General features: G+C 44.9%; 1 protein-coding gene and 2 pseudogenes across 2 annotated transcripts in view; 1 reads left to right on the forward strand and 2 right to left on the reverse strand.

The window, feature by feature from the left end:
• The window catches only part of PIK3CB (phosphatidylinositol-4,5-bisphosphate 3-kinase catalytic subunit beta), a 170,471-nt gene extending 149,572 nt beyond the window's left edge, over positions 1 to 20,899 (reverse strand). For both annotated transcript variants that reach the window (XM_064378740.1, XM_064378741.1), the window contains exon 1: positions 20,753 to 20,899. The gene's annotated coding sequence lies outside the window, so the exon portion shown is untranslated. The remainder of the gene's footprint in view (positions 1 to 20,752) is intronic.
• Positions 8,764 to 9,626, reverse strand: LOC105716475 (mitochondrial import inner membrane translocase subunit TIM14-like; annotated as a pseudogene).
• LOC105716534 (elongation factor 1-alpha 1-like) lies at positions 9,934 to 21,367 on the forward strand (annotated as a pseudogene).
• Positions 21,368 to 27,225: the final 5,858 nt, after the last annotated feature.

The following is a 27,225-nucleotide window of genomic DNA, read 5'->3' on the forward strand; positions in this document are numbered from 1 at the left end:
TGGTGATACTGTATACAGCTGGAGGTTGAAGAATACCTTAAAATACAAGAAACTGGAATACTGCAGAAAATTCTAGGCGGGGAACAAGAGGCTTACTCTCCATAATAAACTTGTAGTTTTAAACTTTATACTATGTGCAAGCATTCCATAGCTCCTATAGCTTTTTAAAGTAGTGCCCTCAAATACATAAATTATATGCATACATATAGATGTGTTAACCACTATTATAAATATGAGCCACTTATTACAGAAAGTATGTCAATTTGCTTTCACTGTTTCTGGTCACAGTCTGTATCTTGAATAATACAGAATCTGAACCAAATGTTTTAAAGTATTTAAACCTTATTCATCCAGACTGGGTACAGTGACTCACGCCTATAACCCCAGCACTTTGGGAGGCCCAGGAGGGAGGACTGCTTGAGCTCAGGAGTTCAAGACCAGCTTGGGCAACACGGTGAAACCTCGTCTCTACAAAATACAGAAAAATTAGTCAGGTGTGGTGGCACGTGCCTGTAATCCCAGCTACTCAGGAGGCTGAGGCACAAGAATCACTTGAACATGAGAGATGGAGGTTGCAGTGAGCCGAGATAGCGCCACTGTACTCCAGCATGGGCAACAGAGTGAGACTTTGTCTCAAAGAAAAATAAAATAAAATAAGGCCAGGTGCAGTGGCTCATACCTGGAATACCAGTACTTTGGGAGGCCAAGGCGAGTGGATCATGAGGTCAGGAGTTTAAGACCAGCCTGGCCAACATGGTAAAACCCATCTCTACTAAAGACACACACACACAAAAAAAAACTTGCCAGGTGTACTGGCGTGTGCCTGTAATCCCAGCTACTTGGGAGGCTGAGGCAGGAGAATCGCTTGAACCCAGAAGGCAGAGGTTGCAGTGAGTGGAGGTTGCAGTGAGCCTAGGTCATGCCACTGCACTCTAGCCTGGGCAACAGAGCAAGATTCCATCTCATAAATAAATTTTTAAAAATAAAATAAGATGAACTTTATTTCTCTATTACAGCACTGCCTGTAATGACAATAGACTAAACTTTCTTAAAGTTTGTCAACAGAGGATTGGGTAGATGCACTATGGCACATCCACATAATAGAACGTTGTGCAGCTATAAAAAGAAAGAAAGGTCCAGGCACTGTGGGCACAGTGGCTCACACCTGAAATCCTAGCATTTTGGAAGGCCAAAGTGGGAGGATCACTTGAGTCCAGGAGTTCAAGATCAACCTGGGCAGCACGACATGACCTTGGCTCCACCAAAAATTTAAAAAATTAGCCAGGCACGGTGGTGGCACCTGTAGTCCCAGTTACTTGGGAGGCTGAGGTGGAAGGATTGCCTTTGAGCCCAGGAAGTTGAGGCTGCAGTGAGCTATGATCATGTCACTGTACTCCAGCCTGGGGAAGAGAGCAAGACTCTGTCTCAAAAAAAAGCCTGGCTTCCAAGATGCCTTCTCTTACTAGTCTAGCTCACAATGACCTTGATCTTCTCATAAATTCGAAGGGTTTTTTTGAACACAATTAAGCACTATACCACATGTTGCCTTTAGTGATGATTATTTTTATTATATATCTCATGTTCCCTCAATCAGATTGAGGGCTAGCAAAAGATAGATTTATTTTCTCCCTATGACATATGGTATTTGAATTCCAAAATTAACAGAGCTTCTTATCCACTGATCAAGAAGTTCCAAAATTTCATTTCACCATTTCTTTTTCTAACTATAAAACTTATGACAGACCCCCATGTCTCATTCAATAAATTAAAGGGAGGAAAATATATTACTTATTGACAACAGTCAAAATCTCAGTTAAAAGAAGTTAAAAAAACAACCTGTGATATAAAATGTAAACCTATAAAACATTTAGAAGGCCGGGTGCAGCGGCTTACACCTATAACCTCAGCACTTTGGGAGGTCAAGGTAGGAAGACCATTTGAGCCCAGGAGTTCAAGACCAGCCTGGGCAACAAGGTCAGACCCCGTCTCTACAGAGAAAAATACAAAAAAACAGGTATGGTAATGCACACCTGTAGTCCCACCTACTTGGGAGGCTGAGGTGGGAGGGTCACTTGAGCCTGGGAAGCGGAGGTTACAGTAAGCCAAGATCATGTCACTGCACTCCAGCCTGGGCAAAAAGCAAGACTCTGTCTCAAAAAAAAAAATGTAGGAGAAAATCTAGGCACACACGCGTGCTCTCTCTCTCTCTCTCTATACACACACACACACACACACACACTATATATAATACAGTTTCATATAAGTTTTATATGTGAATATATTATTCTACGTTATATATACTAACACATTTTATATTTTAAATATTTATTTATTTATTTATTTATTTATTTATATCTGCTGTTTAAAGGGAAAAATCTAGTTGACGTTGAGTTTGGGTATGAGTTTTTAGACAACACCAGAAAGCACAATCTATGAAAAAAAAATGGGTAAGCTGGTCTTTATTAAAACTTACCACTTCTGTGAAAGATATCATTAAGAAAATTAAAAGCCAGATTTTCCACTATTGGAGTAGGAATTTACAGTTAAGCAACAAGGGGAAGCAAGAATGGACTGAAATTAGCAACATCAGTATAAACTCATGTTTGGCTTAACACAGATGTAATTAAATATGGAAAAATGTATAGACATTACAGAAAGATGTAGAGAAAAAAGTTAAAAAAAGAAAATTTATAGACATATGTATAAAATATTCACCTATTTGTCCTTGCTCTATCAGCTGAGAGAGCTTAGAAGCATATGCCCCATTAGTAAAAAGTGCACATAATGCTCAGCTTAGTTTCTAACACTGTTCTCCAATAAACGGGACCAGTTCCCTTGGAGAAATGACTGATCCTAGGATAAGGCAAGAAATATACAAAGTAAGTCCTGAATATCTCGTAGTATCATAAAATAAAAAAGTGCTCGAACACACACACACACACACACACACACAGACACACACAATGATAGGAGATCATCAAAGGGACACAAGGCAAACTGATAGAGCTCCCAATGGCCAAAGCTAAAATATTTTGAGCAACAAAGTAATGAATTATTGGATTATAAATGAAAGTACAAAATAAATATCTACAAGTCTACACTGATGTAAGTAAATGATTAAACAAATAAATGGAAGGGGAGAATAAATCTCCCACACAGAACTGCTAATAATTTGTGTAGATACAACCCCATCAAGGAAATGAACTATAATGCCCCACTCCTTAAGTGTTAGCTGCACATAGTGCCCTCCTTCCAAAAAGTATAATATGAAAAGGAGAGGGAAAGAGTAACTTTATAGCAGGGAAACCTAATAAACTATCTCAGCCAGCCAATCAAGGCCAACATCAACAATGATTATTCATTTTTTAGTATATATTTTTGGTATCATGTCAGAAAAATGGCACTTTACCTCTGTGATCTTCCTCTCCAAAACCCATAATTCCAGTCTAATCATTAAAAAAAAAAAAATCAAAAAAATTCAATTGATAGACATTATGCAAAATAACAGACCAGTATTCCTCAGAACTGTCACGGTCATCAAAAATAAGAAATGTCAGCCAGGTACAGTGGCTCACGCCTGTAATCCCAGCACTCTGGGAGGTCGAGGCAGGCGGATCACGAGGTCAAGAGATCGAGATCATCCTGGCAAACATGGTGAAACCGGGCGTGGTGGCGTGTGCCTGTAGTCCCAGCTACTTGGGAGGCTGAGGCAGGAGAATCATTTGAAACTGGGAGGTAGAGGTTGCAGTGAGCCAACATCATGCCACTGCACTCCGGCCTGGCAATAGAGCAATACTCCCATGCAAAAAAAAAAAAAAAAGAAAAGAAAAGAAAAGAAATGTTGCCAGGCACAGTGGCTCACACCTGTGATCCCAGCACTTTGGGAGGCTGAGATGGGCAGATCACAAGGTTAGAAGTTTGAGACCAGCCTGGTCAGCCAGGCGAAACTTCGTCTCTACTAAAAATACAAAAATTAGGCTGGGTGTGGTGGCTCACACCTGTAATCCCAGTATTTTGGGAGGCTGAGGCGAGCGGATCACGAGGTCAGGAGTTCAAGACCAGCCTGACCAACATGGTGAAACCCTGTCTCTACTAAAAACTATAAAAATTACCTGGGTGTGGTGGAATGTGCCCATAATCCCAGCTACTCAGGAGGCTGAGGCAGGAGAATCACTTGAAGTTGGGAAGTGGAGGTTGCAGTGAGCCAAGAATGCACCACTGCAATACTCCAGCCTGAGTGACAGAGTGAAAATCTGTCAAAAAAAAACAAAAAACCAAGCAATGTCTAATAAACTGTCATGGCACCAATAAGAAAACATGACAAATAGGGCCGGGCGCGGTGGCTCATGCCTGTAATCCCAGCACTTTGGGAGGCTGAGGCGGGTGGATCACAAGGTCAAGAGATCGAGACCATCCTCGTCAACATGGTGAAACCCCGTCTCTACTAAAAATACAAAAAATTAGCTGGGCATGGTGGCGCGTGCCTATAATCCCAGCTACTCCGGAGGCTGAGGCAGGAAAATTGCCTGAACCCAGGAGGCGGAGGTTGCGGTGAGCCGAGATCGCGCCATTGCACTCCAGCCTGGGTAACAAGAGCAAAACTCCATCTCAAAAAAAAAAAAAGAAAAGAAAAAGAAAACATGACAACTAAAAAATATTATTGTGAGAAAAAATATATAATTGGGCCAGGCGCAGTGGCTCACGCCTGTAATCCCAGCACTTTGGGAGGCTGAGGCGGGTGGATCACAAGGTCAAGAGATCGAGACCATCCTGGTCAACATGGTGAAACCCCATCTCTACTAAAAATACAAAAAATTAGCTGGGCATGGTGGCGCGTGCCTGTAATCCCAGCTACTCAGGAGGCTGAGGCAGGAGAATTGCCTGAACCCAGGAGGCGGAGGTTGCGGTGAGCCGAGATCGCGCCATTGCACTCCAGCCTGGGTAACAAGAACGAAACTCCGTCTCAAAAAAAAAAAAAAAATACATATATATATGTATATATATATAATTGGTCAAGTCAAGATGGGGCTGGGCATCATGGTACATGCCTGCAGTCCCAACTACTCAGGAGGCCAAGGTGGGAGGGTAACTTGAGCCCAGGAGTTCAAGTCCAGCCTGGGTAACATAGCAAGGCCCTGTCTCTATTGAAAATAGTAGTCAAGATGGAAACTCATATTTAGTGATTGAGTTGACCAGAGAATATAATTACGGAGGTCCTGACTTCATGACTCCTTGTTATTCACAGCCTCCAGCCTGCACACAGCCATGCAGCCATCTCCATCCTGGAATTCTCTTGCTCAAAACCCAATATGCTCCTAAATGTCTCAAATCTAACTCCTCTGCCTGGCAGTCAGTCAGAAACAAAGAACAGTGTCGTCAAGTTCTGGCTCCAGCTCATTTATTCACTGTGTAACCTTGGGAAATTTCCCTTAACTTCCTTTTTCTTATTTATAAAACAAGATAGTTTAACTATATGCTCTTTAATGTCCATTTTAGCTATAAATTCCAGTTGGTCAAGCAACTGTATAGCTCGTAATGGCTCAGCTTTTCTACTAATCAAACAACTCTCCAAGCTCCTTCCCACAGCCTACAAGGTGCTATATGGACTCTATCTCCCTTTTTGGCTCATCTTACTCCCTTATCCTACAGATCTCTCTGTCTCAATATCTCTTCTCAGGCTAGAATAGCCTCCTGTTAGTTCCTTCAAAATGCCAGGCTCCCTCCTGCTAAAGAGCCTTCCCATACACTGCATTCCTACAACCCAGCAGCCTTTTCACCTTCAGCCATGTTGGACCCAATGCTTCCTTTTTAAAAATAATAAATATTTCATAACATCCTCTTTACCATTTGAAACAAAATGTATACATAATACAAACTAAACATAATTTTAGTTACATAAATGTATATGTTATATAGAGTCTTAACTGTAACATAAAGAAGAAATAAAAGAAATATTACTTAGTATAAAATTATATATATGCTAATGGTAAATGCTCTTGTATGACTACATTAGAAGTCATAAGAAGGTGGTCAAAGCTTGAACCTAAACTTAAAAATACTGAGTATGACAGTTAGAAAGACAGACTGAGGCCAGGCACGATGGCTCACGCCTGTAGTCCCAGCACTTTGGGAGGACGAAGCGGGTGGATCATCTGACGTCAGAAATTCGAGACCAGACTGACCAACATGAAGAAACTCCATCTCTACTAAAAATACAAAATTAGTCAGGTGTAGTGGCACATCACTACCTAGAGACCAGACTACCCAGGCTGGTCTCAAACTCCTAACCTGTAATCCCACCTACTTGGGAGGCTGAGGTAGGAGAATTGCTTAAAACCAGGAGGTAGAGGTTACAGTGAGCCAAGATCGCACCATTGCACTCCAGCCTGGGTGAAAGAGCGAGAGTCTAATTTAAAAAAACAAACAAAAAAGGCAGATTGATGGGCACATATTGTCTTGGTGATTAAACACCACTACCGACATATGCCAATGGTAACCATGAATTTTAAAAAGATAACTCTTGGTAAAGCTCTAAACAAACCAAAACATAATATCCTCCAAAGAAGGTGCATTCTGGGAAAACTGAGTACTAAAACCATGCCATTTTTTGCCTGGTGTGGTGGCTCACGCCTGTAATCCTAGCACTTTGGGAGGCTGAGGCAGGCGGATCACAAGGTCAGGAGTTCAAGACCAGCCTGGCCAAGACGGTGAAACCCCATCTCTCCTAAAAATACAAAAATTGGCCAGGCGTGGTGGCATACGCCTGTAGTCCCCGCTACTCGGGAGGCTGAGGCAGAGAACTGCTTGAACCCAGGAGGCGGAGGCTGCATCGAGCGGAGGTTGTTTCGAGCAGAGGTCACACCACTGCACTCCAGCCTGGGCAACAGAGCAAGACTCCATCTCAAAAAAAAAAAAAAGGAAAAAAAATTAAAACCATGCCACTTTTGTTTATGTGTAAAATGAAGTTAGCACTTAGGCCAATGGTTTCAACCTGGGCTATACGTTAGAATAAGAAGGAATTTCTTTTTTTTTTGAAACGGAGTCACTCTGTCACCCAGGCTGGAGTGCAGTGGTGTAATCTCGGCTCACTGCAACCTCTGCCGCCTGGGTTCAAGCAATTCCCCTGCCTCAGCCTCCTGAGTGGCTGGGATTACAGGCGCCTGCCACTGTGCTCGACTAATTTTTGTAGTTTTTGGTAGAGATGGAGTTTCACCATCTTGGCCAGGCTGGTCTTGAACTCCTGACCTCATGATCCACCCGCCTCGGCCTCCCAAAGTGCTGGGATTACAGCCATGAGCCATCAAGCCTGGCCAAGAAGAAAATTTTTAAATAATACTGATGCCAGGGTATCAACTCAAAGATTTCTATGTAATTCATATGAGGTACAGCCTCATCATCTTTAGAAAACTTTCCAAGTAGGCCAGGCATGGTGGCTCACACTTGTAATCCCAACACTTTGGGAGGCCACGGTGGGCAGATCACCTGAGACCAGGAGTTCGAGACTAGTCTGGGCAACATGGCAAAACCTCATTTTCACTAAAAATACAAAAATTAGCTGGGCATGATCACAAGTGTCTGTAGTCCCTAACTACTTGGGTGGCTGAGGCAGGAGAATCACTTGAACCAGAGGCAGAGGCTGCAGTAAGCTGAGATTGTGCCACTGCACTCCAGCCTGAGCAACAGAGAGATACTCTATCTCAATCAATCAATCAATAAAACCTTCTCAAGTGATTTTAATGTGCAGCCAGAGTTGAGATCCACTGTTACAGACTAAAATAAATAGGTTTTCACCTATGTGAAATGAAAATTGATGATCTTACAGGACACAAAACAAATCTTTGCTTTACAAGACTGTTGCGCACTTTATATTACTAAGGCTAACATGACTGGCCTTTCCACACTAAATACTAATACATCCCCCAATAATTGTACAAGCTAAAATCATCCCCTACATCATTTCTGAAACAGTCCCTAAACATCAGTCCCAGACCCAGATGAGAACCACTGACCTAAATAATTCACCCTTTCACATCTCAATTCAAACATCACCTCCACTAAAAAAACCTACCCTAAACCTCCAGACCACATCAGGATTTCCTGTTACAATATTATTACATTACATTATCATTAACAAGAATAAATGTAATAATAATGATAGTATTCCCCACATAATACAACCACACCTTTGTGGGTTTTTTTGTTTTTTTGGTTTTTTTTTGAGACAGAGTTTTGCTCTTGTTGCTCAGGTTGGGGCTGGAGTGCAATGGTGTGATCTCAGCTCACAGCAACCTCTGCCTCCTGGGTTCAAGCAATTCTCCTGCCTCAGCCTCCCAAGTAGCTGGGATTATAGGCACCTGCCACCAAGCCTGGCTAATTTTTTTTTTTTTTTTGAGATAAAGTTTTGCTGTTGTTGCTAGGCTTGAGTGCAATGGCACGATCTCAGCTCATTGCAACCTCCTCCTCCCAGGTTCAAGCAATTCTCCTGCCTCAGCCTCCCCAGTAGCTGGGATTACAGGTGTGTGCCACCATGCCCAACTAATTTTTCTATTTTTAGTAGAGATGAAGTTTTACCATGTTGGCCAGACTAATCTTGAACTCCTGATCTCGGGTGATCCACCCACCTCGGCCTCCCAAGGTGCGCTGGAATTATAGGTGTGAGTCACTGCGCCCGGCTGCTCTTTGTGGTTTTTTAACCTAAATCATTTATGTAGTAAAATGATTCCATATCAATACATAAATGCTTTCTTCATTCTGTTTGTTTGTTTGTTTATTTATTTATTTATTTGAGATGGAGTCTTGCTCTGTTACCCAGGCTGGAGTGCAGTGGCGCAATTTCAGTTCACTGCAAGCCCCGCCTCCTCGGTTCAAGCAATTCTCCTGCCTCAGCCTCCCGAGCAGTTGGGATTACAGGTGCGCAGCACCATACCTGGCTAATTTTTGTACTTGTTAGTAGAGACAGGGTTTCACCATGTTGGCCAGGGTAGTCTCAAACTCCTGACCTCAGATAATCCACCTGGTTTGGCCTCCCAGAGTGCTGGGATTACAGGTCTGAGCCACTGTGTCCGGCCCATTTTCTTCATTCTGTTTAATGGCTACAGGGCATTCAATCCTAGAATGTCCTATTTTTTTTTTTTTTGAGATTTACTTGTTCTAAATCATTTTTTAAAACTGTAGCTCTGAGGCATCTTATTATAAAAAGTTAATACTCACATACATAAACTAATATGAACTTAAAATTCATGATACATTTACTTCATTTTTTAGCTTGACCTTCTAGTAAATCTTTAGCTTCATTGATTTTGGCTGCTATATAAGGAGATCCTCCTTTGTCAGGATGATTTAAAAGCATAATTCATCGATGAGCATCTCTCATTTTCCCTTTATTGGCAGTAGGGCTTACACCTAGTATTAATGCTGCTTCCCGTTTTGTCATTTTGGGTTCAAACCCACCTCTGTAATAGCCCCCACTGAAGGCAGATTTCGGTAGACTTTGAAAAACTTGTTTTACTTGAGGCTCCATATGCTTCATGGCTTGCAAAACATAACGGCCTGCAAATCCTGCAGCTGCAATGGTCAGTCCAACTGCTACCATTGTACTGGCCATGGCTGCTGCAGCTGGGTTCCCTTGCTTCCACCGGGAACCCGGTTCATCCCAACGCAGAGATTGCGGCCGACACCCGCACGCCTGGACCAGAGAGCAACGCACCTGCGACTGCACACACTAACCACCAAGCATGGGCGCCCTATGCCTGTCCTTTTTTTTTTTCAGTCATTCCCCTAGTGAAAAACATTTAAGTTACTTCAAGAATTTTGCCGTTATAAACAATAATGCAACAAATAACCTTCGTCATACATCATTTTCCACACATGTGAGTATACATGTAGGATAATGCTTACTAAAGACTTAATGGTCAGGGCTGAGCAGAGTAGCTCATGACGGTAATTCCAGCACTTTGGGAGGCCAAAGCGGGTGGCTAACCTGAGGTCAGGCATTAGAGACCAGCCTGACCAAAATAGTGAAACCCCATCTCTACTAAAAATACAAAAATTAGCCGGGTGTGGAGGCATGCACCTGTAATCCCAGCTACTCAGGAAGCTGAGGAGAAATGCCTGAACCCAGGAGATGGAGGTTGCAGTGAGTGAGGATCTTGTGCCACTGCACTTTAGCCTGGGCAACAGAGCAAGACTCTGTCTCAAGAAAAATATAAAAGAATTAATGGTCAGGCATAGTGCTGCAAGCCTAGAGTCCTAGCTACTGAGGAGGCTGTGATGGGAGGATCACTTGAGCCCAGGACTTCCAGGTTATAGTGAGCTATGATCATGCCACTGCACTCCAGCCTGGATGACACAAGACCCTGTCGCTACTAAAAAACAACACCATCTTTACAGAATTAAAGAAACCACTGATTCAAAGACAATGAATTCTTCATTAGTTATAAGTGAAATGATGTTTGATATCTGGAAAAAATCACAGACAACTATAAACAAATATATAATATATGGCTAGCTTAGGCTTTGAAAATGATGAAGATAGGCAATTAAAAGGTAGAAAAGCATGAGTACTGGACCATTATGTACAAATTATGGAGATATTAGACAATACTTATAAGCAGAATGAAGACCTAAAGCCCAGAAGCTCCTCAGTTAGAAAAAAATCATAATAGCCTGGGTGCAGTGGCATGTGCCTGTAAAATTATTCAAGATAGTAAAACCTCATCTTTACTAAAAATACAAAAATTAGCCAGGTGTGGTGGTGCGTGCCTGTAATCCCAGCTACTCGGGAGGCTGAGGCAGGAGAATCACTTGAACCCAGGAGGCAGAGGTTGCAGTGAGCCAACATCGCGCCACTGCACTCCAGCCTGGGTGAAAGAGCGAGACTACGTCACAAAAATAATACTTATTATTATTATTATACATATATCTGCAGAGACACATTTTAGTTAACAAATAACATTTCTGTTCAGTTAACATAATGGTAGCAATTTGTAATGGTTTATAAAGCTAGAAGAAAACACTGATTTTAATAGCATCTAGATACATCACCACCCATAGTCCCAGCTACTCAGAAGGCTGAGGTTGGAGGATCGTTTGAGCCCAGGAGTTCTAGGCTAGCCTGGACAACATAGCAAGTACCCATCCCTAAAAAAAAATAAATAAAAATAAACAGAAGACCTATACTAAATCAAGAATAAACAATTTTAAGTGATCATTCTTCAACTATTTAATGAAATATGATGGTTTAAAATAGTTATTGTGCAACTATGTACAAGTAACTTGTCAGATGTAGTAGTAGACTAGCTACAAAAAAAAGCACCTCATATTTCAAATGGCAGGTCATCAAGTTATTTAATTCCTATAAAAACTACCAATAGGCTAACTTATTAAATAAACAGTAAAAAACTTCAAATTGGATTAAATTTATAATTCTGATAATCTGAAATACTGATTACTTAAATCACAAAAGCTCAATCATTTAAGGAAGTAAAGTATAAATGTATCAAAATTGATTTTGACCTCTTGTTGACAGTTACCTCAAGTTCCTTCCAATGACTCAGCAGGTAAGGAATTCATGGAATTCAGGTCTTCAAGGTCTAGCAAGCATTGTAGTCAAACTACCCTGTTAACACCAAATCATCTGCTGGTTGATGATCTAACTCCTTCTCTATCTTTTCTCAACTTTACAACTGCCATTACTTCTAAATGGCAGAAGAAGGAGATAAATGTGAAATCAGTAATTATTATAAATTAGTTATTAGAAATGCAAGAAAAAACGGTGGTCAGGAATGTGGTTAAACTAGTTTAAAATAAAGCCTTTGGATTACCTATGGATTTATTTTAATCCATATAATCCTCCCCCTGCAGGCATGGATAATCAGGATCACATTTCCCTTGAGGGCATATCAGCATTTGCCTGGTAGTCTCCCAAATGCCTGAAGCAGCAGAAGACCACAAACTACAGGACTAGGGATGCTGTCCTTCTTGGGTTTGCACTATGGAGAATTCTGAGCTGCAGACCTACCTCTAGCAATATTATAGTAAAGGAGATGACTGTTGATTCTTGATTCTAGCAGTAAGCTACTCCCAGTTAAAGGGTCAACCTCAGGTGATCTGCTAAATATCTGAAGAGATATTATAAGAAAATAAGGAGATATAGCCAGATGCAGTGGCTCATGCCTGTAATCCCAGCACTTGGGATTGGAAGGCTGAGACAGGCAGATCACCTGAGGTCAGGAGTTCAAGACCAGCCTGACCAACATGGAGAAACCCCTCTGTACTAAAAATATAAAATTAGCCTGGCATGGTGAGACATGCCTGTAATCCCAGCTACTTGGGAGGCTGAGGCAGGAGAATCACTTGAACCCAGGAGGCAGAGGTTGAGGTGAGCCAAGATGGCACCATTGCACTCCAGCCTGGGGAACAAGAGTAAAACTCTGTTTTAAAAAAAAAAAAAAAAGGCCAGGTGCGGTAGCTCACACCTGTAATCCTAGCACTTTGGAAGGCTGAGGCAGGTGGATCACGAAGTCAGGAAATTGAGACCATCCTAGCCAACAGGGTGAAACCCCGTCTCAACTAAAAATACAAAAATTAGCATGGTGGTGCATGTCTGTAGTCCCAGCTACACAGGAGGCCAAGGCAGGAGAATCGAGTGAACCTGGGAGGCAGAGGTTGCAGTGAGCTGAGATCAGGCCACTGCACTCCAGCCTGGCGACAGAGCGAGACTCCAACAGAAGAAAGGAAGGAAGGAAGGAAGGAAAGGAGGGAGGGAGGGAAGGAGGGAGATGATTGACAGACAGACAGACAGACAGAGAAGATACATTCTTGAAAGAAAAGTATCACAAAAGGAAAGACCCTGGGCTGGGTGCCAGGACTCACACCTGTAATCCCAGCACTTTGGGAGGCCAAGGCAGGCAGATCACTTGAGCTCAGGAGTTTGAGACCAGCCTGGGCAACATAGTAAAACCCTGCCTCTACAAAATACCAAAAAAAAAAAAAAATTGGCTGGGCACACCCGTACTACCAGCTACTCGGGAGGTTGGAAGGATCACTTGAGCCTGGGGAGGTCAAGGATGTAGTGGGCCATGACTGCACCACTGTACTCCAATCTGTGTGACAGAGTGAGACCCTGTCAAAAAAAAGATTTGAGAAGGCAACTACTGAGATGGGAAAGGACTCCTTCAAGTATGCCTGGGTCTTAGATAAACTGAAAGCTGAGCATAAACATGGTATCACCATTGATATCCCCCTATGGAAATATGAGAACAGCAAGTATTACGTGACTATCATTGATATTCCAGGAGACAAAGACTTTACCAATAACATGATTAGAGGGACATCTCATGCTGACTGTGCTGTCTGATTGTTGCTGCTGGAGCTGGAGAATTTGAAGCTGGTATCTTCAAAAATGGGCAGACCTGTCAGCATGCCCTTCTGGCTTATATGCTGAGTATGAAGCAACTAACTGTTGGTGTTAACAAAATGGATGCCACTGAGCCACCCTACAGCCAAAAGAGATATGAGGAAATCATTAAGGAAGTCAGCACTCACATTAAGAAAATTGGCTACAATCCCAACACGATAGCATTTGTGCCAATTTCTGGTGGGAATGGTGATGACATGCTGAAGCCAAGTGCTCACATGCCTTGGTTCATGGGATACAAAGTCACCCATAAAGATGGCAATGCCAGGAGAAGCATGCTGCTCAAAGCTCTGGACCGCATCCTACCACCAACTCATCCAACTGACAAACCCTTGCATCTGCCTCTCCAGGATGTCTACAAAACTGGTGGTTATGGGTACTGTGCCTACAGGCCAAGCGGAAACTGGTGTTCTCATACCCGGGATGGTGTTCATCTTTGCTCCAGTCAATGTTACAACTGAAGCAGTCTGCTGAAACGCACCATGAAGCTTTGGGTAAAGCTCTTCCCGCGGATAATGTGGGCTTCAATGTCAAGAATGTGTCTGCCAAAGATGTTCATCATGGCAACGTTGCTCGTGACAGCAAAAATGATCCACCAATGGAAGCAATGCAGTTGGCTTCAATGCTCAGGTGATTACCCTGAACCATCCAGGACAAATAAGTGCTGGCTATGCCACTGTACTGGATTGTCACACAGCTCACATTACTTGCAAGTTTGCTAACCTGAAGGAAAAAGATTGATCACCATTCTGGTAAGAAGCTGGAAGATGGCCCTAAATTCTTTTAGTCTGGTGATGCTGCCACAGTTGATATGGCTCCTGGCAAGGCTGTGTGTGTTGAGAGCTTCCAGGACTATCCTCCTCTGGGTCACTTTGCTGCTCATGATATGAAACAGACAGTTGCTGCGGATGCCATTAAAGCAGTGGACAAGAAGGTTGCAGAAGCTGGCAAGATCACCAAGTCTGCCCAGAAAGCTCAGAAGGCAGAGAGAGTATTATCCCTAATACCTGCCACTCTAGTCTTAACCAGTGGTGGAAGAACAACTTCAGAACTGTTTGTTTCAATCGGCCATTTAGGTTTAATAGTAAATGAGTGGTTAATGACAATAATGCACTATAAACCTTTCAGAAGAAAAGGAGAATGTCTTATGGACCATTTGGGTTTTTTTTTTTGTTTTGGTTTTGTTTTGTTTGCATGCGGCAATTTTAAATTATTAGCTTTTAAAATCATTACTTTTTTTTTTTTTTTTTTGAGACGGAGTTTCGCTCTTGTTATCCAGGCTGGAGTGCAATGGCGCGATCTCGGCTCACCGCAACCTCCGCCTCCTGGGTTCAAGCAATTCTCCTGCCTCAGCCTCCTGAGTAGCTGGGACTGCAGGCATGCACCACCATGCCCAGCTAATTTTTGTATTTTTTAGTAGAGACGGGGTTTCACCTTGTTGACCAGGATGGTCTTGATCTCTTGACCTCGTGATCCACCCGCCCTGGCCTCCCAAAGTGCTGGGATTATAGGCGTGAGCCACCGCGCCCGGCCCTCAATCAGAAGATTTTATAACTAATTTCATTTCTATATTTATTCATTCAACATTAATTAAATATTCTAGGCATTCTTCTGGTTCAACATTAATTAAATTTTCTAGGCATTCTTCTGGTTCCTGAGAATACTCCAGGGAAGACAAGGTCCCTGCCATCATGGAGCACATAATATGTTGGAGGAAAAAGACCATAAACAAATGAACAAGAAAATAAGCAAGCTGGGAGAGGTGGAGTATGCCTAAAGCTACTGAGGAGGCTAAGGCAGGAGGATCACTTGAGACCAGGAATTCAAGGCTGTAGTGCATTATGAGCTATCTCACCTGTGAATGACCGCTGAACTCCAGCTTGGGCAACATAAGGACACCCCACCTCTAAAAAAGTTTTTTTTTTTCTCCTGAAACAGAGTTTCACTCTTTTTGTGCAGGCTGGAGTGCAATGGTATAATCTCAGCTCATTGCAACCTCTGCCTCCTGGATTCAAGTGATTCTCCTGCCTCAGCCTCCTGAGTAGCTGGGATTACAGGCACATGCCACCATGCCTTGCTAATTTTTTTTTTGTATTTTTAGTAGAGATGGGGTTTCACCATGTTGGCTAGGCTGGTCTTAAACTCCTGACCTCAGGTGATCCACCCACCTTGGCCTCCCAAAGTGCTGGGATTATAGGCGTTGAGTCACCTTGCCTGGCTAAATTTTTTTATTTTAATTTTAGTTTAGCACTCAAACAGATTCTGACAGATAAAAGAAAATGTAACAAAAAAAAAATAAAGGCTGAGGTAGGTGGATTGCTTGAGCCTAAGAGGTCAAGACCCCTGGGCAAAATAGCAAGATCCCCTCTCTATTTTAAAAATAAAATTAAAATAAACAAACAATAATTTGCCGATATGCAGATGAAGTTTGGATTTACTTCTTAGTGTAATGAAAATCCACTGGAACAGGAGAATAAGTAAAAATCATTCTGATTGCTGTGTGAAAAACAGAGTAAGAATAGAACAAGGGACCAGTTAGGAAGGTACCAGCCAGGAAGAAGCAGGGTGGTGGTAATAAAAATAAAATGAAATAAACATATTTGGGATATATTTTGGAGGTAAAATTCAGAGTTTGCTCAAGGACTGGCTGTGTGTAGAGTGAGGGAGGATGAGACAAACAGATGAATTAAACATGACCACTAGATTTTACACACAAGCAGGATGGCAGAGGGGTGCTATTATAACATGAAAACTACTAGGGTTAGCTGGGTGTGGTGGCATGCACCTGTAATCTTAACTACTCAGGAGACTAAGACAGGAGAATCTGCTTGAACCCAGGAGGCTGAGGTCACAGTGAGCTGAGATCACACCACTGCAGTCCAGAGTAAGACTCTGTCTGGGGGTGGCAGTGGCGGGGGAAGAAAACTGCTGGCCAGGCACAGTGGCTCAAGCCTGTAATCCCAGCTCTTTGGGAGGCCGAGGCAAGCGGATCACAAGGTCAGGAATTCAAGACCAGCCTGACCAACGTGGTAAAACCCCACATCTCTACCAAAAATACAAAAATTAGCTGGGCATGGTGGCGAGTGCCTGTAATCCCAGCCACTCAGGAGGCTGAGGCAGGAGAATCACTTGAACCATGGAGGTGAAGGCTGCAGTGAGCTGAAATCATGCCACTGCACTCCAGCCTGTGCAAAACAGTGAGACTCCGTCTTAAAAAAAAAAAAAAAAAAAAAAAAGGCCAGGTGTGGTGGTTCACGCCTGTAATCCCAGCACTTTGGGAGGCCAAGGCAGGCGGATCACGAGGTCAAGAGATCGAGAACATCCTGGCCAAAATGGTGAAAGCCCATCTCTACTAAAAATACAAAAAATTAGCTGGGCATGGTGGTATGTGCCTGTACGCCCAGCTACTTGGAAGGCTGAGGCAGGAGGATGGCTTGAACCCGGAAGGTGGAGGTTGCAGTGAGCTGAGATTGCGCCACTGCACTCCAGCCTGGCAACAGACCAAGACTCCATCTCAAAAAACAAAAAAACAAAACAAACGGCTAGGGAAGGAATAGGAACAGAAATTCAGAGCTCCATGTGAACCTGTTACACTGAAAGATGCCTTGGCCGGGAGTAGTGGCTCACGCCTGTAATCCCAGCACTTTGGGAGGTCGAGGTGGGCGGATCACCTGAGGTCGGGAGTTTAAGACCAGCCTGACCAACATGGAAAAACCCTACCTCTACTAAAAATACAAAATTAGCTAGGCATGGTGGTACATACCTGTAATCCCAACTACTTGGGAGGCTAAGGCAGGAGAATCGCTTAAACGTAGGAGGTGGAGGTTGGTGAGCCGAGACTGTACCACTGTACTCCAGCCTGGGCAACAAGAGTGAAACTCCCTCTCAAAAAAAAAGAAAGAAAGAAAGAACTCTAAAAACAGATGAAATTAAGATATCATATAGGCAGAGAAGTCTGAAGTTCAGAACTGGAGTTAAAAATCTGAGAGTCAACAGCAATTGACAACAATTTACTTATTTTTAGTTTCTCTACTAAAAACAATAAATAAATAAACCATAGGCCAACATGGAATGACTCAGAAAGAATATATACAGGTAAGAGAAAGGAATAGGAACAGGCTGGAAGCCCTGGGGCATTAGAAAAGGAAAAGTCAAAGAGAGTAAAGAGAAGGAAAGCCCTAAAACTCTAGTATCATAGAAGGTTCCTTTATATAATGTGATTCTCTAGTATACCACCACAACCACCCCCTGCCCACTACACAGTCATCCAAATTCTATAAATAAAACAACGGAGGCCCCTAAGACTGGGTGACATCCCCATAGCCCCAGCTGTTTTTAACCAGCTCGAGGCCTAAAACCAAGAGGTGACTTATGACTCTCAGCCTTTTCACAGTGGCTAGCAGTAGTTCTGTTAAGAGTTTAACAGTCTGAACTAGACAACCGGGAAAATAAATATCAAGGAAGAACATAATTTAGACTACAGTGTTCATTTTTCACTTTTTTCCATAGAGTTTGCTGACATTCACAAAGCAAGCTGAAGCAAAAGCCTTTATGGATGAGTCTCTAAGAACACCAAGAAAGCTAGGCAAGAGGTGCAAAACGACAATAAATGCAAAATAATTAAATGAGTACTTATTTTGAGTTGAGTACCCAACTCGATTTTCAACACTTTTAAAAAACACTCAGAAGGTGGTGGACTCGGAGTGTGAATCGGGGGTGTAAATTAAATTGTTGTTTCTGGCCGGGCGCGGTGGCTCAAGTCTGTAATCCCAGCACTTTGGGAGGCCGAGGAGGGTGTATCACGAGGTCAAGAGATCGAGACCATCCTGGTCAACACGGTGAAACCCTGTCTCTACTAATACAAAAAAAATTAGCTGGGCATGGTGGCGCATGCCTGTAATCCCAGCTACTCAGGAGGCTGAAGCAGGAGAATTCCCTGAACCCAGGAGGCGGAGGTTGCGGTGAGCCGAGATCGCGCCATTACACTCCAGCCTGGGTAACAAGAGCGAAACTCCGTCTCAAAAAAAAAAAAAAAAATTGTTCTTTCTTACATCATTTTGGCTTTAAAAAATACAATTCAAGTTTCAACCTTTAAGATTTTTACTAGGCCGGGCGCGGTGGCTCAAGCCTGTAATCCCAGCACTTTGGGAGGCCGAGGCGGGTGGATCACGAGGTCAAGAGATCGAGACCATCCTGGTCAACATGGTGAAACCCCGTCTCTACTAATACAAAAAATTAGATGGGCATGGTGGCGCGTGCCTGTAATCCCAGCTACTCAGGAGGCTGAGGCAGGAGAATTGCCTGAACCCAGGAGGCAGAGTTTGCAGTGAGCCGAGATCGCGCCATTGCACTCCAGCCTGGGTAACAAGAGCGAAACTCCGTCTCAAAAAAAAAAAAAAAAAAAAAAAAAAAAGATTTTTACTTTTGGTCGGTCGCAGTGGCTCATGCCTGTAATCCTGGCACTTCGGGAGGCCGAGTCGGGCGGATCATTTGAGCCCAGGAGTCCAAGAGCAGCCTGGCCAACATGGCGAAACCCTGTCTCTACAAAAAGTACAAAAATTAGCCGGGCATGGTGGCGCACGCCCGTAGTCCTGGCTTCTCGGGAGGCTGAAGCAGGATGGCTTGAACCCAGGAGGCGGAGGTTGCAGTGAGACGAGATGGCGCCACTGTACTCCACCCTGGGCGACAGTGAGACCCTGTCTCAAAAAACAAACAACAAAAAATAAAAAAATTAAAAAGGCAGCAGCAAGACTCTGTCTCAAAAAGGTTTTTTTTTTTTTCTTTTTTTTGAGACAGGGTATCGCTCTGTCGCCCAGGCTGGATTCTCCTGTCTCAGCCTCCCGAGTAGCAGGGAATACAGGCGCCCGCCATCACACCGGGCTAATTTTGGTGTTTTGGGTAGAGACGGGGTTTCGCCATGTTGCTCAAGCTGATGTCGAACTCCTGGGCTCAAGCGATGCGTCCGCCTCGGCTTCCCAAAGTGCTGGGATTACAGGCGTGAGCCAACGCGCCTGGCCAGAAAAAAGAGTTTACTTTCTTCCATACCTGCATTCTGAAACTGGGTTAAGATCCTTATCTGACCACCCTTTCCTGTGCTACATTATTATGACTTAAATAGTTCTGCTTTTACCATAAAATCTTACAATGTAGCATAAAAATCCCCAAATGATTAATGAACTGCTGAGACCTCTGACTCGTCAGAGATAATTTTATTACGAATCATAGCTCTAAACATCCATTCAGTGCCTCAAAATAAGTACTCATTTAATTATTATGACTTCACTAGACACTCACACTGCCCACAATGATGTTTACAAAAGCAGTTGTCACTCCCTTTGGATGTAGCAATGCAGAAAAAAGAGTCTGTTTCCATACTCTACATGTGTTTATACTCTGTAACAAGTGACAGAGTTCAAGTGTCACTTGAGATGAAACAGTAAAGCACTTCAAGTTTATGTCCCACCATCTTTCATCCTAAGCGAATCCCGAATTCGCTTGCTTTCATTTCAGCAGTAATTCCCACTGAGTACCTGAGACAGGCTTCCAATTCAGCTCCTGCAGGAAAAGACTCCAGGATTCTAGTAAGAGACTGTAAGATTCTATTTTGGCCACTGAGAGGTAACAGGCTCAATATTAAGCAACTCCAGTATCGGTTATTGCAACACCAGAGCAGTTCGGAAATGGATGTGCCCCCAAATGCACGCCTGCAGCCGGTAATTAGCAATAATAGCTAACACGAGATGCTGCAGCAGGGATATCATTTACTTCGCACTTGTTCAGTTATGCCTCACCTCACAACAACCCTATGGTGTATGTATTATTATTTCCATTTAACACATCAGGATATTTTGGCCCAGGGCCCTAGGACTGGTCAGCAGCGGCGTTGGGATTCGAAAACATGTCCGTAACTTAGCCCAAGGTCCCCGCCCCTGGAATACTCTTCTGCGCAAAAAAGCACCTGGGGGTCGGGAAGCTCCGGACGTATCCCCACAGACGCGGGGCGTGAGGACGCCGTTTCTCCACAGAGGCGTCCCTCAGGAACGGGAACGAAAGCGTCAGCGGCCCGGGACGCCCGGCAGCGTCTCAGCCGTCCGGGGGCCGGGGGCCGCCACTCACCTTGGAGAGCCCCGGACGGGCCGCAACCAAGCCAGGCGCCCCCACCGGCCGGCAGGCGGGTATCCTCCAAGTTGGCAGGAAGCGCGGTGCTACCAGGCTAGCCGCAGGTAGCGTCAGGCTAGAGCGCACCGCCAGCCCGCCCGGGGGCACCGCAGCCGGCGCCGCGACCCCGCCGCCCCTCAGCAGCGCCGCATCCGGGTCCCGTGCGGCCGCACTCACCTGCCCGTCGCTCCGCCGCCGCCGCCGCCTGCTACTATTCCTAGTCCGCGGTCAGCAACCCAGGCTGCCGCAACGGCTCCGCTTCGGCGCCCCCATCCCTGCCTCTCTAGATCACCTCCCGCCTGCCCCGTTCAGCACTACACTCTCCCGCCGCCCACTGCCATGGCCCGCTCCGCCGCAGCCGCCGCACAGGCCGACGGAGCACGCGCGCGCCGCCGCCGTACCCGCACCCGTGTGCGCGCGCGCTCGCCTTCCAGGCGGGCATCCCAGCAGCCCCCGCCCCGCCCTGCGCCGCCCTCGGGCCAATCCCGGGCCCCGCGGTGGCGGCGGCGGCAGCTGGGCTGGCAGGGTGTGGGGAGAGGCCGCACTGCCTATTTCTCTGCCGCTGCCAGCCTGGCTGCTACTCTGTTGCGTGGCCTTTCCCACCTCTTTACGTCTCCCCGAAGACTGCGGAATAGGGAATCCCCGGCAAGCTGTCTTCAACAGAGACCCATCACCTGCCCGGGCCTCCATAACCTCCTCCCGAAAGACTCCTCTGTTCCTAGGTTCCTTACTGGCCTTTTCTTCCCAGCCCTTCTCCCTCAGTTCTGTTCTGCGACGTGGACTGACTCCTGAATTATTGGGCGCAGCACTTATTTTTTTTCCCGCTATCCGTCCCGGTCTTTCACTCCCTTTGTGGGGATAAGGCGCTAGTTCGGCTGCCTCACAGCTAGCCCTTCAGTCCTACACTGTGAATGGTCGTTTCAAGGGAAAAGTCCAGCCTTTCAAGCCCATGATTGTTGTTCTTTGTTCAATTTTGCAATAACAACACCTAACATTTGTCTGCAGAGCCTTAAACTTTACCCCTCTTTGCCTACCTTGTCTCTTGATACCTTTAACCTCAAGCACGAATATCAGTCCTCTTTCTAGTGGGACACTTAAATTTAACTCACTGAATACCAACATTTTAACTCATTCCAAAGTTACTATATTTTAACTTAATGCTCCTATATTAGCCTGGACAAATAGTTGATTACTCAGGGATAAAATCTAGAAGTATAACCTAATAAAAAGCAAACGTAGGCTGGGCGCGGTGGCTCACACCTGTAATCCCAGCACTTTGGGAGGCCAAGGCAGGTGGATCACCTGAGGTTGGGAGTTCGAGACCAGCCTAACCAACTTGAAGAAACCCGGTCTCTAAAACAAACAAACAAAAGCAAATGTGACAAATCAATTCAGTGACAAAGCAATAGTTTATTTGAGAAATGATCCTAGTTTTGACTTTTCATTTAAGTTAAAGTAAGACCCATTCCATATTCAAAAATAAATTCCAGAAGAGGCTGGGAGTGGCTCGTGCCTGTAATCCCAACACTTTGGGAGGCTGAGGTGGGCAGATCACTTGAGACTAGGAGTTCAAACTCAGTCTGGGCAATATAGCGAGACTCTGACAAAACTGACCAGAGTGTGGTGATATGCACCTGTGGTCCCAGCTACTCGGGAGGCTGAGGTGGGAGAATCGCTTGAGCCCAGCGACGCTGGGTGTGAGTCGAGAAAGCTCCACTGCACTCCAGCCTGGGAGACAGAGCAAGATCTGTCTTGAAAAGAAAAAAAATTCCAGAAGAATTAAAGGTATAAAAACTTACAAAACAAAAACTTACAGGAAAGTTCTATTTTTCTTTTTTTTTTTAATTTATTTAATTTCATCTGGACTCCATGCTTAGAAAGTTTTTAAAGAGTGCTAATGTAGGCCAGGCAAGGTGGCTCACACCTATAATCCCAGCACTTTGGGAGGCCAAGTCGGGCATATCACCTGAGGTCAGCAGTTCGAGACCAGCCTGACCAACATGGAGAAATCCCATCTCTACTAAAAATACAAAATTAGCCGGGCGTGGTGGTGCGTGCCTGTAATTGCAGCTACTGGGGAGGCTGAGGCAGGAGAATCACTTGAACCCCGGAGGCAGAGGTTGTGGTGAGCCAAGATCGCGCCATTGCACTCCAGTCTGGGTAACAAGAGCGAAACTCCGTCTAAAAAAAAAAAAAAATTTGCCTACATAAATATTTTGAAGTTTTTGCATGACATCACAATGACATATTTTGAAAAAGAGAAAACACCATAGGTTGGGTGCAGTGGCTCACACCTGTAATCCCAACAGTTTGGGAGGCTGAGGCAGGGAGTTCAAGACCAGCCTAGCCAACACGGTGAAACTGCCTCTCTACTAAAAATACAAAAATTAGCGAGGTGTGGTGGCGCAGGCCTGTGATCCCAGCTACTCGGGAGGCTGAAACGGGAGAATCGCTTGAACCCAGGAGGCAGAGGTTGCAGTGAGCTGAGATCGTGCCACTGCACTCCAGCCTGGGCGACAGAGCAAGACTCCATCTCAAAAATAAATAAATAAATAAATAAAAGCCCATTTATAGAACCTATTTTATGTTAGAGATATAATATGTTGGCCAGGCATGGTGGCTCACATCTGCAATCCTAGCATTTTGGGGGGCCAAGGCGAGGGGATCCCTTGAGAAATTTTTAAATTATTTTTTTGCAAAAGAGATATAATGTGTTTACCATATTTTTCTTTAGTTCTATTCCATCTATTGTGTCTCTGCTTTTTCCCCTTTCCCCGACAGAGTTTCACTCTGCTGCCCAGGCTAGAGTGCAGTGGCATGATCTCGGTTCACTGCAACCTCCACCTCCCAGGTTCAATCGATTCTCATGTCAGCCTCCAGAGTACCTGGGACTAGAGGCCCGCACCACCAAGCCTGGCAAATTTTGTTTTTATGTTTTGTACAGATAGGGTCTCACTATGGGGCCAGGCTGATTCAGAACTCCTGGGCTCAAGCGATCCACCCACCTCAGCCTCCCAAAGTGCTGGGATTACAGGCATGAGCCACCATACCCAACAACAGGCGCATGCCTGTAATTGCAGCTACTGGGGAGGTTAAGGCAGGAGAATCACTTGAACCCGGGAGGCAGAGGTTTCAGTGAGCCGAGATCGTGCCACTGCACTCCTGCCTGGGCAACGAGCAAAACTCCCTCTGGAGTGCAGTGGTGCAAACTCTGCTCACAGCCACTTCCGCCTCCTGGGTTCAAGCGATTCTCCTGCCTCAGGCTCCAGAGTAACTGAGCTACCAAAAAAATACAAAAAATTACCCAGGCATGGTGGCACGCATCTATAGTTCCAGCTACTTGGAAGGCTGAGCCATGAGAATTGATTGAACCCAGAAGCAGTGGTTCCAGTGAGTCGAGATCCTGCCAGTGCACTCCAGCCTGGGCAATAGAGTGAGACTCTGTCTCAAAAAATAAAAGCCGGGCATGGTGGATCATGCCTGTAATCCCAGCACTTTGGGAGTTCGAGGTGTGTGGATCACCTGAGGTCAAGGGTTTGAGACCAGCCTGACCAACGTAATGAAACCCCATTTTTACTAAAAATACAAAAATTAGTCTGGCGTGGTGGCACAGACCTGTAATCCCAGCTACCTGGGAGGCTGAGGCAGTAGAATTGCTTGAACACTGGAGGCGAGGTTGCGGTAAGCTGAGATTGCACCACTGTGCTCTAGCCTGGGCAACAAGAGCAAAATTCCATCTCAAAAAAAAAAAAGCTGCCGGGCGCGGTGGCTCAAGCCTGTAATCCCAGCACTTTGGGAGGCCGAGGCCGGTGGATCACGAGGTCAAGAGATCGAGACCATCCTGGTCAACATGGTGAAACCCCGTCTCTACTAAAAATACAAAAAATTAGCTGGGCATGGTGGCGCGTGCCTGTAATCCCAGCTACTCAGGAGGCTGAGGCAGGAGAATTGCCTGAACCCAGGAGGCGGAGGTTGTGGTGAGCCGAGATCGCGCCATTGCACTCCAGCCTGGGTAACAAGAGCGAAACTCCGTCTCAAAAAAAAAAAAAAAAGCTATCTGGGATCAATCAAACTATCCAGTCTCCTCATATTTGTCTTTTATCTACTGCCTCCCCAGGACCAAGATTAGTGCCTGACAAATAGTAGATGCTTGGTAAATATTCTTTTTTTTGTAGATAGTGTCTCTTTCTATTGACCAGGCAGGAATGCAGTGGCATGATCACAGATCACTGCACCCTCAACCTTTTGGCCTCAAGCCGTCCTCCCACCTCAGCCTCCAAAGTAGCTGGGAACACAGGTGCACACCACCACACTTGGCTAATTTTTTATTTGTTTATTTTTTATTTTTATTTTTTGTAGAGACAAAGTCTCCCTATATTGCCCAGGCTGGTCTTGAACTCCTGGGCTCAAGTGATCCTCCCACCTTGGCCTCCCAAAGTGTTGGGATTATAGGTGTGAGCTACCATGCATGGCAGCAGATATTCTTGAATGAATACATTTTTTTTAGGTATGGAGTCTTGCTCTGATGCCCAGGCTGGAGTGCAATGGTGTGATCATGGCTCATTGCAGCTTCAACTTCTGGGGCTCAAGCAATCCTCCCACCTGAGCCTCTCAAGTAGCTGGGACCACATGTGCATCACATCTGGCTAATTATGTTTATTTATTGTAGAGAGAGGGTCTTGTTATGTTAGCCAGGCTGGTCTCAAATTCCTGGGCTCAAGTGATCCTCCCATCTCAGACTCGAAAATTGCTGGAATTACAGGCATGAGCCATTATACCTGGTCTGAATGAATTTTATATAGCTGAGGAAAACTGAGGCCCAGAGAAGTTAACAGGCTTGCCCACGTTCATAGAGACAGCTGGTATGCAGATTTTTTTTTTTTTTTTTTTTTTTTGAGAGGAAGTCTCGCTCTTGTCCCCCAGGCTAGAGTGCAATGGTGCTCTTGAGTCACTGCAACCTCTACCTCCCAGGTTCAAGCAGTTCTCCTGCCTCAGCCTCTCGAGGAGCTGGATTACAGGTGCATGCCACCACGCCTGGCTAGTTTTTGCAATTTTAGCAGAGACCGGCTTTCACCATGTTGGCCAGGCTGGTCTCGAACGCCTGACATCAGGTGATCTACCCGCCTCAGCCTCCCAAAGTGCTAGGATTACAGGTGTGAGCCACTGTGCAAGGCCAGTTATGCAGGTCTTTCAGGCTCCTAACTTTGCTGAAATGCCTGCCAGTTGCTCGTTAGGACTGGCTAAAATAGCCTTGCTATGCATCTTAGGTTCCCAAGTACTGGTTATATCAACATTCCCAAACAAGTGGAAAATCTTTAGGAATACTGAGGAACCATTCCTGGGCTGCTGGGATGGATAGAACCTTGGTAGGTTTGTGAGAAGAATCAGTATTCTTGTAGGAACCGGAAGGAAGATTTATCCTGCCTGGTGACATCCTTTCTGACTTCCTCCCTTTGGAATATTGACTCTGTCGTTGACGGCCTGGGAGGATTCAGGCTCAGCTTTTGAAATCTTCCCTACCACCCCTCCATGGTCCAAGCCACATCTGCCTTATTATGTTAGTCAGCGCTTCTTCAAGGCCTCAGCTTCAATTTCACCTCCTCCTGATTGCTGGACTCCCCATACTCCTTTAGGAACCAGAAATCCACTACAAAACTCTCACTTCACTGTGGGGAAATGACTGGTTTTCCTGCCTGTCTCTCAGTGGATTCAGCAACTTGAGGGTTGGAATGCTCCCCTATATATAGCCTGGTCTAAGAACGAATGGTCTCATTTGCCATGTTGCCTGTCTGGATAGATTTAAATTCCTGGCCTCAAGCAAATCTTTTGTCCTAGCTTCCGAAGTAGTTAGAACTACACGTGCACGCTAACGTGCCCAGTAAGTTTTTCTTTTGAAGAACAAAGTACTCTGTTCCATGTACTTTTTTTTTTTCTTTGTAGAGAAAGAGGGTCTTGCTCTATCATCCAGGTTGGAGTGCAGTGGCGCAATCATGGCTCACTACATCCTCAACCTCCCAGGCTGAACTGATCCTCCCACCTCAGCCTCCTGAATAGCTAGAACCACAGGCACCTGCCAACACACTCACAGCTAATTTTTTCTTTTTTTTGAAAACGGAGTCATGCTCTGTTACCAGGTTGAAGTGCAGTGGCATGATCTTGGCTCACTGTAAACTCCACCTCCTGGGTTCAAGTGATTCTCTTGCCTCAGCCTCCCTAGTAGCTGGGATTACAGGCACCCACCCACCATGCTTGGCTAATTTTTGTATTTTCAGTAGAGAAAAGGTTTCGATATGTTGGCCAGGTTGGTCTCAAACTCCTGAGCTCAAGCACTCCACCCACCTCAGCCTCCCAAAGTGCTGGGATTACAGGCCCCTATGTGCATTTTTATCCATGATTTTTAGAAAAGTGTTCGGTGTTGAGCTACACCAATGTACAATTTGTAGGGCTAGAAGCTGTAGGAAACAAGAAGGACATTCTGAGAAGGGAGAGAAGCCCAGGTGTGGTGGCTCAAGCCTGTAATCCTGGCACTAAAGGAGGCCAAGGCAGGAGGATTACTTGAGCTTGGGAGTTCGATATCAGCCTGGGAAACATAATAAGACCTTTTCTTTATAAAATATTTTAAAATATAAAAAAAGAAAAAGAGAAAAAGC

Source organism: Aotus nancymaae, unplaced genomic scaffold, assembly GCF_030222135.1.
Source record: "Aotus nancymaae isolate 86718 unplaced genomic scaffold, 86718_ANA_hifiasm-v0.15.2.pri h1tg000019l, whole genome shotgun sequence".
NCBI lineage: Eukaryota > Metazoa > Chordata > Mammalia > Primates > Aotidae > Aotus > Aotus nancymaae.